At 43.6% G+C, this 16,523-nt stretch overlaps 1 protein-coding gene across 10 annotated transcripts in view; it reads left to right on the top strand.

Moving 5' to 3' along the window:
* The window catches only part of RBFOX1 (RNA binding fox-1 homolog 1), a 1,530,248-nt gene that overhangs the window by 68,411 nt on the left and 1,445,314 nt on the right, over positions 1–16,523 (top strand). The gene's annotated exons all lie outside the window — the stretch shown is intronic.

The following is a 16,523-nucleotide window of genomic DNA, read 5'->3' as shown; positions in this document are numbered from 1 at the left end:
TCCAAGGTGCTAGGTCTAGGGACCAGGTGTCGTGAAGAGCCCGGAAGCTGCCCTAGCGCAAAGGAAGGGGGAAGACCCGGACCCACCCAGCCCAGGAATTACCAACTCCATTCCCTGCCGCCAGGGAGCTGGGGGCCCTTCACTTATGTACTGGCAGGGACCAGGGTGCACCTGCCAGCCGAGGAGGGTTTGGGGCGGGGCTGCTCAAGTGCTCGGAAATCCGCGCCTGGCGGTGTGGAGGATTGGTGCCCAACCACGGGTCTTCTCAGTGGAACTTGTAAAGAAGTGGGGGAGGTGTTGCGGAATAGCTTTGAGCCGAAATATGATGCGCCATAACTTGACTTTTCTTTTATAACAGTAATGATTATTTATTTATTTATTTATTTATTTACTTCTTTATTTATTTAAACCCAGTGTGCCCCAGCTGGTGATCCCTCTCAGCCCCTGTCTTAGTTCATCTACCCTCCATTTCCATTTATCTTTTTTTTTTTTTTTTTTTTTTTTTTTTTTTTTTTTTTAATGAGAGGACCTGAATCCTTTCAATTTTTAAGTGACCACACAGGACCCGGCTGGAGACACAGGCAGATTTATTTTTGGCCAAGGACTTTTGTTTCTTCAGAGGCAGAGGACCTGGGGCCTATACAGGGTAAAGGTGGCTCTGGCAGGTATTGTGCTGCAAACAGGGGCTGACTCCAAACCTTCCACTTTTTGAGGGAAACACTGGTTCCGGAGGAATCCACTGGGTTTTCCCTATGTTAGCTCATGGTTGAGTTGGGTTAGGAAGAAACAGGCATCATCTGTTACAGTTTTCTGGGGTGTTTCACAGGTTGTAGAGAGTAGAGTTTTATCACAGAGAAAACCACAGCCCGCCCCTACATGCTAGCTGTGTGACCTTGGGCAAGTTACTTGGCCTCTCTGTGCTTCAGTTTGTTTACCTGTTAAATGGGAGTTTCAGTGGTAGTGTTGGCCCCAGAGGGCTTGAGGGATAAATAAATAAAGCATTAAACACTTAGGACAAGGTCTGACACATGGTAAGTGCCTGGATAATGTTAGGGTTTCCCCCCCCTCCCCTTAATCAAGTTGGATACCCTGTATTTTCAGCCTTATAACACCTGGTGGGATAGAGTAGGCAGGCATTTTCCCTTACACACACACTTTCTCTTAAACAGCAGATGAAAAGGAAACAAAAAGGGAGGTTGATCAAGAGAGGTTGCTCAGGAGAAGCCTCAGTCTCTCTGAGAGTCTCCTGCTCGCCACATGTTCCAAGGAGGGTGGGAGAGGTGCAGCCCACTGGCCCGGATGCAGTCTGGTGACCTTCGATGCCATCTCAACAAGCACAGATGCCCCGAAACGAAGTTTTTGTAGCACTTGTGCATTTCTTCAAATCAACAGAAAGGCCTGCTTCTCCTCAGTCTCCTGGGAAGAAAGCATCATCTCAGTAAATCTTCCTTTTCTCAGAACACACTGTCTTTTTAATATCACCCTGTGGTCCCAGAGTCTTCCAGTCAGAAACAAGCCGAAACGTGGGTCTGAGCACATTTTTTTCCTCCTGGGATTGACCCTTTCTGCTCTATTTTCTCTTCATGATAATTGATGCTATTTTTTTACCTACTCCTCTAAGGTCTGAGCACAGGCCTTTCAGACATCCTCACATCTCTGATGACTTTTTTTTTTTTTTAAACAAGTTTAGCCTTTTCAGTTCAAGCCCTACCAAACCATTATAGTTTATAAAATTCCTTTCAGATAAGTTTTTTTTTTTCTTTTTCGGCATCCAGAAAATTGGGTCTGCTCTGTATAAATATGTCTGGCATTTCACCTTTCCAAAAATTAGACCATTTTATTTGCATCCTTTAAGCTGATGTGTGGAGTAATGAACACATTCCAAGAGGGAAATCGGATCTGACACAGAAAATACTTTGGGGACCCAGCGATTTCCCAGCGGCATGGATGAAGACTTTTGAAATCCAAGTGCATTTGCTCTGAAGGACACAGGGCAGCTAGGTCTACCTTTGCCACCCAGCATGGGAGATACATAGCAAGCATCCTCATCAGCTAATACTGGTAGACTTTGCTAAAATCATCTGGCAATTTGTCACATTTACATTCCCCCGAATTGCCTGAGAGAAAACTTTGTTATGCCAAAGACCTCAAACATGGAGAAATGTTTTTAAAGGAGTCTTGAGGCTCTCCCTGATGCCTACCTTCATTATTTAAAATACTGCCTCAGGGCACACGTATAAATATTAAAACTTTAATTAAAGAATCAATCAGGGAGCTTCAAAATAAGGGGCACCCAGAACATTTAGATGACTTCAACAGAACATGGTTCTCTAGATTGTAAGGTCTGAGCGGTCTGATGGAAATGACATACAGGGTTTTAAGGAGAGGTAGTCATCATCCTGTTTCGTGTCTGTAGTTGCCGGGAGCTGCCATCATTGCCATTGGTTTGTCATTGATCACTAGACACAGGACATGATACACTGGTGGGTATGTCTCTCTTGGGGGAGGAAAGCCTAATGTAATAAACACTTATCCAGGAGACACCGCATGTGAGACATTTTGCCCAGGGAGGGAGCAAGGCCAATGAGAATGTTTTTCTTTGGGGGCTTCTATTGTCATGGGGAAAGCCAGACAGTAAGCAAGGGATAGAAATGTATTTTTGTAAGGATAATGATTAAGGGTTACAGAAATTATAATGTGACAATATGGTAGAGAGTGGGTTGGAAGGGCTTTCCAAGGAAGAGAGATTTGAGCTGAAATCTAAATGAAAAGAAGTAGCTGACACGTTTCAAGCTATACATTCCTCCCATGAGTATTTACTGTGCATTGCCAACTACTGTTCAAAGCACTTGAAATGCAGAGTGATCAGTATGTATAGATACCCTGTGATGATGAAATTTCCATTTTAGGATAGTTATCCGCACGAAGAGAGTTTGAGAAAGTGCAAAGGCCCTCAGGCAGAAGCAGTGATACCATTGTATGGATGAAGTTGGGTCATACAGGTCCTTGAGCTTTGGTAGGGAGTCTGGATATTAAGCCAGTGGGAAGCCATTGGAAGATTTAATGCAGAGAAATGCCATGATATATTTATGTCTTTGGAAGGGTAAGCCCCACAACATCTAAAAAACTAAACTTTGTTTTTTCCCTTTCCTTTCTGAGAGCAAAATCTTCGATTCAAGAAGAAAGATGAGTTTATAGGAAAGAAGAACCCCAAGTTTCTCAGTAATGCTCACTGTGTGTGGGTACAACATTGAGCATGTATCTTTATATGTGGTCCGGCTTAGTTCTTTATCTAGGAGTGCCTTCAAAGAGGGAATACTCCAGGGTGCCTGGGTGGCTCAGTTGGTTAAGCGTCTGACTCCGGCTCAGGTCATGATCTCACTGTTTGTGAGTTCAAGTCCTGCATCGGGTTCTGTGCTGACAGCTCAGAGCCTGGAGCCTGCCTCACATTTTGTGTCTCCCTCTCTCTCTACCCCTTGCCCGCTCACACTCTGTTTCTCCCTCTGTCAAAAATAAATAAACACACGGGGCGCCTGGGTGGCTCAGTCGGTTAAGCGTCCGACTTCGGCTCAGGTCATGATCTCACGGTCCGTGAGTTCGGGCCCCGCGTCAGGCTCTATGCTGAGCTCAGAGCCTGGAGCCTGCTTCAGATTCTGTGTCTCCCTCTCTCTCTGACCCTCCCCCATTCATGCTCTCTCTCTGTCTCAAAAATAAATAAACATTAAAAAAAAGTTTAAAAAAAATAAAAAATAAACATAAAAAAAAAGAGGTAACACTCCACTTCCCCCCCCCCCCCCCACCACACACATCTTCCCAGCAGCTTGATCGGCATCTCTTCTGCCCACAGATCCCCTTTATCGATTGTCTATTCCAGTAGGTCTCCTTTCAGATTGTGCCCATGTGTTTCTCCCATTGGCGGTTGTGATGTTGGATACTGACAGGAGAAAGGGGTTGTTTCCTCAGAGCTCTGAGTACGACTGACATTGTCCATCTTTGGAAGACTCTCCTGGTCTTGGAAGGTGGAGGTATGGTTTGATGGAGGGCTTGGACATCCGGGTAGCTCAACTTTCTTCCCAAATTTGACGCAAACCTGTGTCTCTTTATGCTCAAACCTGGAACTCTGTCTGAGCCGGTTAGATACACTGTGACAGTAAGAAGTGTATATGTTGTGAACACTTCCTACACAACACAAGCTGTGCTAAGTACTCTGCCTGCATTGCTATGTGCTGAGCTCTGTTTTTCTGGCAGGTGATTATCCCCCTCACTTTGCGTTTCACCTTGCTCTCCTCCACCCATCCATCCCAAAACCCTTGCTCGGGGAACCCTCCCTCTTTCCCTGTGTGGATTCCCCTTCCTTACACTTACCCCAGGGGCAGCTTTCTATGTACTTGAGTGACCTGTTTCATCTCTTTCTCTTACTGTACTGAACAGTAAGCTCCAGGTGGACCCTGCATGCACCTGGTTCAAACATCACCGTATCCCTAGCATCTAGCGTGGTGCATGGCACAGGGTAGATGCTGGGTATGTTAATAGAGTTATTCCCTTTGATGCATCTAACACACTTTGAGATGGATTCTCTTCATGTCTCCATTTTGCGATAGATTGAAGGGTTTAGGCAGGCAAAGCAGTTGGCCTCAGGATGCTGCAGCAGGTAAGTGGCATACCCAGGACTTTGAACCTGATGGTCTGAGTCTGTAGCCCATGAAACTAATCACTGCATACTCTGCCTCTTTTGCTGCCTTTCTGAGATGCTAGGGACGGAGGAGGTGGTGCATTGCAGAGGTTAGGGGGACCTTGCTGCTTAACTTGAGCTGCTCTCAGAAGTGATGCTGAGTCAATCAGAGGCACAAAAGGAAAGCAGGGCACCTGTTTCTACTTGCCACGATGTATCTTTTTTGTTTCATAAGAGTGGTCTGAACTGGTGCAGTCTGTCTCTTGCTTTTCTGTTCCTTCGCTTAGATCCTGAGAGCCCTGGGTTCTGGCCCCTACCCCCAGGCTCAGGCTTTGAGTATGATTTCGCAGGGAGTCTGGGACCACCTCTCTGGCTACCGGCAGTCCTTGGGGATAATACTCTCAAAGCTGGCAGTGCTCTGACAACCCCTCAACGAAGCATGCAAACCACTGTTCGCTCCACAGAGGCAGGATCACTCTGTCATCTGAGTTAGCTGCCTTTTCATTTCTTCTGAGAACAAAATTAGACCTTTGCCAACATAATAGATCAACTTGTGTAACCACCTTACTCATTGGGAGGCCAGGTTTTCCTCAATTTTCTGTTTCCTGTGAGTTTTAGAGCATAGAGTCAGAGATGAGGGCACGGACTGAGGTGTCCAAAGTTGTCTTCTTTGTACCATCATGTGTTCCATAAGCGTAAGTGCTACCACCTGTTGGAAGCATGTTCTCTGCTGGGGCTTCACGTACGGCATCTCTTCAGCTCTTTGTCACAAGCCCTTTATCATCCCAACTTTGCAGGTGGGGGACCTGAGGCCCAACAACTAGGTTGCAGAGTCACGCAGTTGCTTCCGGAGTCTGTGCGTGTCTCACCTACTCTGCACCAAGAGGACGTGCTGGGTGCTGAGTGACCCCGCAGAGGAACCATTACAGGTTTAGAGACAGGAGGTGGGGCAGGGCAGCAGTTAGGATCTTAGAATCACACTGTCTGGCTTCAGTTCGAGCTTCCTCACATTCTCGCTCCATGACCTTTGGTCTTAATGGACCTCTCTGCACCTCAGTGTCCCCCTCTACATGGAGATAATAACCATCCCAACAAACCATCTAGTTTGTGTTTAGTAGGGATGCTTGCTGTGATGGTAGCAGCAATGATTATTGTCATTTAATAATAATGATACCATTATTACCATTACTGCTGCTACTAGAATTTCACAATTCCTCCAGGCAGCAAATTGGCTCCAAAATATGATTCCTTCATTTTCCTTTCGACTGTAACCAAGATGATAAATTGAGAGTGAAGGGGAGGAACCCAGCATAGCTGCTAACGTATACTTGAAGGAGTTGACAGACCTGAGTCGCTCTATGGAGTTCTGCCTGCAGAGGCTGCCTGACAGCAGCCATATGCATGAGCTCTGATTGATTGGCAGAGAGAAACACTAATTTATTAGACTCGTTATGAAAAGTGACAGAGCAGGGAATCGAGAGGCTGATTCAGCAACAGTGGCCCTGGCTAGATCCCAGCACTGCTGGCTTTGTGTTCGTGTCCCTTGGGACACACCCTCCGTCTTGATTGTGGGGTCACTGCTTATATTCTAGAATGAGTCTCTTAACGAAGCCCCGGGAATGAGTCGCTTCTCCGTAGGTCTTTCTGAAGGGAAGGCTAGCCTGTGGCATGGCTCATAGTCATGGCCATGTGACACGTCTTTTCCTTTGGCAGCCTTAGAAAGGTGAGTCCAGTTTAGGCTGCTGCTGATTGCAAAGCCTGATAATGGAGAGCTTGTGTGCAGAAATTCTCCAGGGGAAAGAAAGTAGTTTTCGTTTGCACAGGTTGGAAAATTTTAGGGGTTTCCTTGGGGAGTGTAAGGAGGAGATTGATACCTGTCTTTAAAAACAGAAGACTCTTCCTGGGAGGGCTTCTTATTTCTGATCTGGGGAGTTTGGTCAGTCTGAATTATAGCATGTAGGATGCTAGCTAACTAAGGAGATGATGACACATTGACCTAAGCTAATGGAGTTGCTGTGGAGTGAGAAAAGCTTTGAAATGACCAAACTCCCTGAGAGCAAAGGTTTGAGGGGACACAGGCTTTGGAGCCAGCCGTGCCTAATTTTTTTTTTAATTGTAATTTTAATTTTTAAAAACTTTTAAAATTCATTTTTGAGAGAAAGAGACAGAGTATGAGTGGGGAAGGGGCAGAGAGAAGGAAACACAGAATCCAAGGCAGACTCCAGGCTCTGAGCCATCAGTACAGAGCCCAACGTGGGGCTCGAACTCACAGACTGTAAGATCATGACCTGAGCTGAAATCAGTCACTCAACCGACAGGGCCACCCAGGTGCCCCGTGCCTAATTTTTTTGAGTCCAAATTCTGCCACTTTCTAGCTATGTGACCTTGAGTGAGTCACTGCACCTCTCTGAGGCTTCATGTCCCTGTCTGTTAAAGGATGGATGATTCTGTCTCCCGTAGCAAGGATTGGTGCTCCAGAGTAAGGCATGGGAAGCAGTTATCCCATGACCACTTTGGAGTAGGCATACCTCATCTGTTCACTGACCTGTAGCATTCAGACAAGAGCTTTCTCTCCAAGAACTACTCAAAGCCTAGTTTGTTTGAATTTACAGTGTTCTTTGAGAGTATGTCATGAGGATAAGGAACCACATATCCCCACTCCATAAATGGAGTTCGACTGAATTGTGCTGTGCTGCTGTTGGCTTATAATGAGATTATATTAAAAAAAAGTCCTTTGACCCTATCTTTAAAGAAATAGGTATTCTATATATACACAGAAAAAGAGTAGATAGTTTAGACTAATGTTTAAGACTGATAGCAGAATCTAAAACCCCGAGTGAAAATAATGCAACATTATGGAAGACAAATAAGGGGAACCAAGAAGGACTGTGAGCTGTGAAGAACTGATACTTCCTGCTGCTATTTGCTGTGGTGATATTTCTGAGGCCTCTGTTGGCTATCACAGTGTCATTTCTGGTCTCAGGGTCACAAAGAATTTTTCCTTTCCTGAGGTAGTGATTGGTACTTCTATACCAGACACTGTTATGTGGAACAACTGATCATGTTCCCTTTTCACAAAGCCAGCCAGGAAGCTCAGACCTGATTTTATTTTATTATTAACAAAATTTTTTAATGTTTATTTTTGAGAGAGAAAGAGTGTGAGTGGGGAGAGGAACAGACTGAGGGGGAGACCCAGAATCCAAAGCAGGCTCCAGGCTCTGAGCTGTCTGCACAGAGGCCCATGCAGGGCTCAAACTTCACAAGCCGTGAGATCATGACCTGAGCTGAAGTCCGACGCTTAACCGACTGAGCTGTCTAGGTGCCTCAAACTCAGAGCTGATTTTAGAGTCTAGTCTTGACAGTGAATAGGATTTGCTAGCATAGGTTTTGCATATTAACCTCACTGTCAAGTCCATTTTACTTCTCTGCCTTTATTTTAATTTACCATTTATTGTAATTTATGTTGCTTATTTATTAATTTTAATTGTTTATAAAGTTTTTAATGTTTGTTTATTTTCGAGAGAGAGCACATGCAGAAGGGGAAGAGAGAGAGAGAGAGAGGGAGACAGAGGATCCAAAGCAGGCTCCGCACTGTCAGCACAGGGCCCAATGCAGGGCTCGAACCCACAAACTGTGAGGTCATGACCTGAGCCGAAGTCAGATGCTTTACCGACTGAGCCACCCAAGCGCCCTGCTTTTTTTATTTTTTAGAAAAATAATCTGCAAGTATTACCGTTAAAAATTAAATAGGCTTTTTACCAGCAAAAACATGTTTGTTGAGGAGTAACAGAAAATTGCAGTTTGGGACACGCAAGCTATGGCAAAACCATAGGCACATCCCACAGGCTAAGGAGAGGAACATTATGGAGAAGGAGGAAGTTGGAAGGGGTTGTTTTGAACAAAAGTCCCTTGGAGAGAAGCAAGAGTCCAGGGGGATGATAGCTCACTGGGTAAGCTACAGGGGTAGTTGATTGCTGTAGGAGAGGCAGTGTGCATTCTTCCTCAGTGGGATCTGTAAATGATGGCTCTTTCCTTTTGACAGTTCTATTGGGGGCTGTAATATTCAATTCCTCCTATAATGGATGTTGGTGGGAAGGCTCCCCCTTATTCCCTTGCCTTCTGTCCTCCTGACTCCACTTTAGTGAGGTTTCCCTTGATTAATTTTCACACGAGGTAGCTAAAATAAATATATCTGAGATAGGTGCAAGTGAAAAGACAAATAAATAAATTACAGTCCTTTAAAACACCAGGAATCCCTGGAAAATAGGACAAGCTAGTGCAGTGCTTGGTATCCTGAGCTATATCTGGAGTAAAGGAGTATTATTTTGATTCCCAACAGTGCAGATAGACACTCTTTCTTATTTTCTCCCATTTAAAAAAAAAGTTTCCCTGGAGCATGAGTTATGACATGTAGGATCACTTTTATGGGGTCACTCATTGCCTTTCTGAAGCGTTCGGTAAACATTATCAGACCTGTGTTAGGTACTGTGCTGAGCACTGGAGATACTGTATTGGGGTCACTATACTGACCAGTGACCAAGACCAGCAAGGTCTGTACCTCATGAAGCTTATTCTGTAGTTGGAGAGACCATCACAAAACATGAAGATAAATGAGCGGGCAGCATAATTCTCTACTGTAAGTATTAAGATGGAAACAAAGTAGAGTGCTAATGTAATCAAAGAGCGAATGGCCATATTATGCCGGAGGGTGAGGGAAGGTCTCTCCAAGGAGAGACGTTTGGGTGACATTTAAGCTGAGACCTGGAGAATGAGAAGGACCAAGTCATGCACGGAAGGGAGATGGACACAGGGGAGGGGCTGTGCTGAGTACCAGTGTGTTCAGGTAGGAGAGTGCTCCACACAGGTCCTGAAAACCGCAACATGACCCTTGGAGCCTGGAGCAGCTTGAGCAAGTGAGTTGATGTAGCTGGAGAAGCTGGAGAACAGAGTAGAAGTCTGTTGTTGAAACCCAATGTTCTTTTTCTCTGAAATGAGTAAGATCTTTGTTTGTACCTTTCCTCAAAGATGTATTCCAGATGAGAGGACAGCTCTGAGGGCGAGGGAGTAACTGCTGGGAGCATCAGTGGATAAAGGCTCTGTGTGTGTGTGTGTGTGTGTGTGTGTGTGTGTGTGTGTGTGTGTGTACATGGGTGAAGGTATGTATGTGTATGTGTGTACATGTGTGTATGAACGTGCACATGGGTGCAGGTGTGTGTGTATGTGCATGAGGATGCAGGTTTGTGTGCACACGCTAGTGTTAAGTACAGGTGGGTACAGGGCTATGTGCGTGTGTCCATGCACGTGGGTGCAGGTATGTGTGTACATGTGCGTGTGTATGTGCACACAGTGCAGGGATGCATGTGTACGTGCATGTGGCTGCAGGTGTGTATGTGCACACGTGGGTGCCGGTGTGTGTGCATGTGCTTGTGTAAGTGCATGGGGGTGCAGGTGTGTATGCGTGTGTGGCTTGCAGGTGGAGGACAGGGAACAAGGCTAATACAGTGGTGCTGATGGGGGGCTCTGACTTCTGAACCCTTGAGGAGGGGGAGTAGTGGCACTTGGGCTCTCTGGTTTTCACATCTCCAGAACACAGCTCTGTTGAGACTCAGGTCTTCCACACGTGAGTGTGCTCTTTCGGCCAGTGACAACTTCTGAGGAGGCAGAGTCAGACCCCCAACTCTGGGCACATATCTTCATAACATCCATAAAGTTTCATGAGAAAGCCATTTGTTCTCCTTCGATGACCCCACCATTGCCCTCTCGTTGGCTCTACGTCAGTATCGCAGATTAAAAAGACATTGGCACAACCTTCTGGGACTTGAGCATTTTTTAATCTGTTTTGAAGTCTTTTGTTAGCACAACAGAGATCCTTTCGCTTCTTTGCTAAAATTAACACTCTCAGGGCCCTCCCTTTTTATTCACATTTTTAGTTATGCTGCTTCTTGGGTTCTGAGATCCCTGAATGTTCTGTTTTATGTTCCTGGCTCTTCCAGTGCAGGTAGAGCGCTGTTACCCCGGGTCCCTCCTTTGTTCACTGTTTTGAGACAAGGATTGGTGAGATTCCCTTTTGTAGAAAAAAAAAATCAAGCGAAGCAGCTCACAGATTTAAATTGCCTCCAGTCTAACTCTTCCACTTATTAAAAAAATAATAAAAAGTAGCATTATTCATTCCCCAGAGCTCCAGAATGCTTTCCTGAAAGAAGGGAGGGAGTCCAGTCCAGAGGAACGAGGCTCTTAGGCTTTGGTTCCTTGATGGTCTTCTCTTTACATCATTTTGGGGAGCATATTGGGGAATATTCATTTTTGTAGGCCACGATGAGCCTCAGCGCCCGAGAATAAATGGAGAGCAGTGTCTGGAACAAATGCCTGTCTTAAAAACAGTTTATGAAATGCCAGCAGATGTCAGTGTGCCCTTGCCATTTAATTTTTTTCCCTTTTAACTTTTAAAAACAACATTAATTATTTTCAGTAGTTAAAAAAAAAAACAAAAAGCGTATTGTCATACAGTCATCAATTAAGACACCATGAAGCAACTTTTTTCTTTCTTTTTTTTTTTTTTTTTTTTTTTTTTTTTTAGTTCTGGGAGGGAGAGCAGCAGAACTCATTTCATGATGTGAATCCCCTAAATCATCTAACTGTGTGATACAATTTTGTCTTTTCCCAGAATAGTGGTTTCAAAATTCAAAGCCTAGTGTAGATTTTATTTCCTTTTTCCTTCCCTCCAAGCCATTGTTCAGAAACTAATAATAGCCCAGGATCCAGCTCGGCTTCTAAGAACCGATTGGCTGTGCTAATTGATACAGCTCTTCATTGAAAAGCTGCAGTTTGCAAAGTGGGGTGAGGGGAAAGGTTGGGTATAGTCTGAGAATTTGTCTCTGAGTTATAATGAGAACCTCTTGGAGTTTTTGTTGTTGTGAGCACAACAACCAATGTGCTAATCGCTCCTCTGCAGACATCTTTGGATTAAAAATTGGGGGCATCTATACAGAAAAAGATTTGACCAAATGATTTTAAATTACTCCTTTTTAGGTAAGGCATGATTTGCTAAGCATTTACAAAAGTCAAGTGCAAAAGAAATAGGCTGGTTTTGAGGCGGGGAATGCTGTACTTAACAGGGCATATTTGATGCTTCACTTTATTTAATAGTTTAGATTAAAATGCCACAGTCATTAAAAAATGCAAGAATGTGCTGAGAAAAATATATCCTCTTCTCCTTGCTTCTGCTCTCACCAGAGACAACTACTATTATGATTACTCATGTATCCTGTCAGATCTGTTATGCAGATGTGCACATTTATACCAGTAGATGGATGATAGCCTAAGATATGCATAGTTCTATTCTGCTTTTATTTTTTAATTTAAGTATATACTTTAGGGATTATTCCATATCCAAACATACATGTGTCTTACCCATTTTGTTAATGGATATATAATATTCCATTGCCGTATTTACTCTCCTTTATTTAATTGACTTCCTTTTGGTGAATATTTATAGTATTTCTAATATTTCACTATTATTAAACTGCTGCTTTGAAAATCCTTGACCAAGACCATCGCCTATACATGGTAGTTTGTCTGTAGGGTAAATACATAGAGATGGAATTTCTGGATCAGAGGAGATGTGCCCTTATGTTTTACGGACATGCTCACTCTAAGGCTTTGGCTAAAATGTGCCCTTGTGTCTTGGTGGGTGAATGGAGTTTGGAAGAAGCCATATGGTAGTTCTGGTTCTGATTTTGTGGCCATGGTGCCAGGCATGTGGCTGCTGTTACACATTGTTTACCTGATGGAATATTTTTAGGTTCTTGTCATTCTTGTTTTTTGCTAACACTTTCCATCTGCCAGGTACTTTGCTAAGAGATTTGATTTCATTTTCACATTTGGTCCTGTGGAGTAGACCCTGCTGTCATCCCTATTGCAGAGATGGGGATATGAGGGCTGAGAGAGGTCAAGTGCTTTGCTAGGGTCATATGGTTGGTAGTCAGGTGGGGGTTTCACACTCCACCCCCAAGTTTTCACCCCCAAGTTTAACCACCATGCTGTGTGCTACACAGTGTATTTTGAACAGCAGAAAACATATTGTTGATTTGTACTGAGATTTAACCTTGATGGTATTTTCTGTTGACATTTTGGGTTGGATAATTTTCTGTTATGGGTGGGGGGGAGGCTGTCCTGTGCTCTCTAGGATGGTTAGCAGCATCCTTGGTCTCTACCTATTAGATGCCAATAGCAACCCCTCCTTCCATAGTGATAGTCAAAAATGTCTCCAGACCGTGCTCTGTGTCCCAAGGGTGGGGGATATTGTCCCTGTTTGGAAACCACTGACTCAGAGAAAGAGCAAATGTATTCTGGGAACAGAGACTGTAACACTAGGGGCATGGATTTGAGGGGACATATGGTGGCTGATGTCAGAGCATCTTCCATTCAGTTGTCCCTGCTCAGGGACACCCATTTTGTCCTACCCCCGATGGAGCAGCTGGGCTGCCCCTCACCTTAACCTTAAATGTCAGTCAAGGAAGAAACAGGAGGGTATGTTTAAGCCACTGTCATGCTCCAGTCAGATCACAGTAATGTTCCCCAACATGAGACTTTGTTTTTTAACATGCGGTTTAGAAATATCCATGAAAAATTGCTTGGTAAAATAGACTTTAAAAAATCATGCTCTCAGGTACAGCCCAGCTTATATATTACACAGTCTTTCTATTCATGCATTTTCATTCAGTGCTCAGTAATGCTCTACATCAGAATGGCAGTCATGAGGCCTAAGTGACCCACCCCCCTATGTACACATGGCAGACATTGATAATCAATTCCTTCCCCCTCATCAGATACACTTTCTTAGAATCCTCAATACATCACTGTAGGCATATATACTATCAGCCAATTGGAATTACTGTGTGAAATGAAATTTATTTGCCACCCCTATTACACGGTGCCTTTTTGGCCGAGAAGAAGGATTATGCCTTCCAAAGAGGCAGGCTTATCATGAGGTATTAGCTTATTTTTCAGTTACTGTGAGAAAAGTACTTGATGGATATGAAGAAATGTCTATTCTTAAGGCATTTGGAATTAATATCCTATTTTATGAGAATAATTGGGCAGCTGGGAGTGCGTCTATATCCCAGCAATTTTACATATACGTCCCTCTTACAGATGGTTGTATTGTAACATCCTTCTCTCCCCCACCAAAATTAGTCCCCTCCCTTTAAGCTCCATGAGGCAGCCAACCGAGGGCGGAGTGAAATGCTTTGTATACAATGAGAACCAAGACAATTCCCTTAGCAAAGGACATTCAGAAGCTGTGGGATATTACTGGAACTGTGTCACTTCCCAGCATGGTGCATGTGTGGAAACCTTAGAGAGAAAAGGGACTGTACCGTCCAAGACTTCCACAAGTAGAGGCTGATTTACGAAGGTCCCGAGGTCACACTGCTCTGGGAGGGAAACGTATATTTAAGATTTGAAAATGATTTTAGGTGGTACCTTACAACCATCCCTTCATGAATAATGTTTTACTTCTTTGCTTTTTGGGGGAGATGACAGGGATCCCCCAGAATTGTTTATGTAAAACTTAGTAACTTAAATAAACTACATACAAACACCCATCACTGAAACAGTTTGTCACTAGTCTCCTGTTTCTGATCCTAGGAAACCAGGTAAAAATAATTCTGGGAGGACAAAGCACTGGGTCAGAGGGCATCTGCTTCCTTCTTTGGGACTGATGGGAGTGTTTCTCCGCTTGTAGATGGCTTAGTCTCTGTGAGATAGGGGCAAGTTAGATAGATTATTGTCTCATGTTTCCTCTTCTCAGAAAAGAATTAAAAACTTGGGGCCAGTGGTTTACTGAAATTGTTTTCAAAATGATAAGAATGAATATTTTTATCTGCCCAGAAAGTCCATAGCTTTTTATTTTTAAATCAGATTCTCAGAGGGCTGTAGCACACAAAGAAAATTAGGAGCCCGCCTTTTTAGAACAATAACTGTCACACCTATTTAACCATGACCTGATTAGGCAGGGAAAAAGAACCCTTCACTCTACCTGTTTTAACTTTGTGGTTGAATTTTGGGTACAGAGGTGATGGTGAAGGGGCAGAGAATTCAGTGGCAATGTTGAAGGGTCATGAAGCAAACTTATTTGGAGAGAGATGTATACCTCTGATTTAGCAGAGGGAATATGGTGTTTATTTGAACCGCAACCTCTGTCTTAAAATCCATTTACTGAGAAATTACCAGCCCAAAATACAGTTAATGGTGAGGTGTTAACTAAAACACCCATAAGACCCATAATAACAGTGTTGTAAAGAGTGAAATTGAATACCACTCAGCAACCTTGATGATCAGATAAAATCAGAAAGTCCTTCCTGAAAATTCCAGGAATTACAGACGTGTGCATGGGTATTTGCAGGAAAACATTTGGAACACTTCTCTAAGGTTCTTGATGGCTAGACTTCTTAGTACCATGCTAATAATGGTTCACAGTAAACTCTATTGTGACCTATGTTTATTTTTCAGTACTACTCATTCAATCAACACTATTGTTGGTATCTACCAGTCATTGGTAAAAACATGAAAGTTTGTGGAATGTATTTCAGTGATGCATAATGCTAATGAGATGACTTTTGTTTGGGCTTAAGTTCATGGCCCTTGGTGAAGACTCTTTTGGCCTGTATACTCATACTCAGGCCTCTTAAATCACTACTATAGGGAGTTAGGGAATATGGGAGTAGAGAACTTACCCATGGGATCTCCATTCTACAGATAGCCCCATTTCATCAGGATGGCTCTGAAAACCATATTTTCTAAGCTTTTTTTTTTATTTTGCAAATTATCAGTAGACTCGAGATACATCCACGCACGCACACACACACACATACGTATGTATCATATGCACGTACATTCACTTATGAGTGTTTGGACCCAAATCTGTATTTAAGTATACTGGTCACTGTGTATGTCAGTTTCCCTGTCTGCCCAATTTTAGATATCCCTGTTTAATAAAATGTAGTGGTCTTTCAAACCCTCTTCATTGGCCAACCTATTTTCAGAGAGGTCCCATTAGCTATTACCCATTTTAGGCAATCTATATATTTATGAGGCACTTAATGGGATCTTTGTGACCTGCTATTTTTTATAGGTTTTATTTATTTTTTTTGAGTTTATTTATTTTGAGAGAGAGATAGAGAGCAAGTGGGGTAGAGACAGAGAGAGAGAGAGAAAGAGGGGGAGAGAGCGAATCCCAAGCAGGCCCCGTGCTGTCGGTGCAGAGCCCGATGTGGGGCTTGAACTTATGAACCATGAGATCATAACCTGGGCCCAGAACAGGAGCTGGACACTTAACCACCTGAGCCACCCAGGTGCCTCTATGACCCGCTATTTTATTAGCAAAATAAGTCCTTTTTTAAAAAAAATTTTTTTAATGTTTGTTTTTGAGACACAGAAAGACAGAGCATAAATGGTGGAGGGTCAGGGAGAGAGACACAGAATCGGAGGCAGGCTCCAGGCTCCGAGCTGTCAGCACAGAGCCTGTCTCAGGGCTCGAACTCACAGACCATGAGATCCCGACCTGAGCCGAAGTTGGATGCTTAACCGACTGAGCCACCCAGGCGCCCTGCAAAATAAGTCCATTTAAATGAACCCCATTTTGTTTGCTTTAGAGCTTTGATTGTTTTACTTGGATGAGTCCTTCAGAAAAACTAAGCAGAATTATTTACTTGGGTTGCATTTTTGATTATCCTCCATATTTGAAGTCACAACCAGCAATCCCCATGGATTTGAGTGACAGTGATTTTCAATAGGCACAGATTTCACTGGATCCTTGCCAAGTGGCATCTTTGATTTTTCCGTGCATCAA

The sequence above is a fragment of the Panthera tigris genome, chromosome E3, assembly GCF_018350195.1.
Source record: "Panthera tigris isolate Pti1 chromosome E3, P.tigris_Pti1_mat1.1, whole genome shotgun sequence".
Classification (NCBI taxonomy): domain Eukaryota; kingdom Metazoa; phylum Chordata; class Mammalia; order Carnivora; family Felidae; genus Panthera; species Panthera tigris.
Note: the sequence above shows the minus strand (reverse complement) of the source record. Positions and strands in the feature narration are given on the sequence as shown.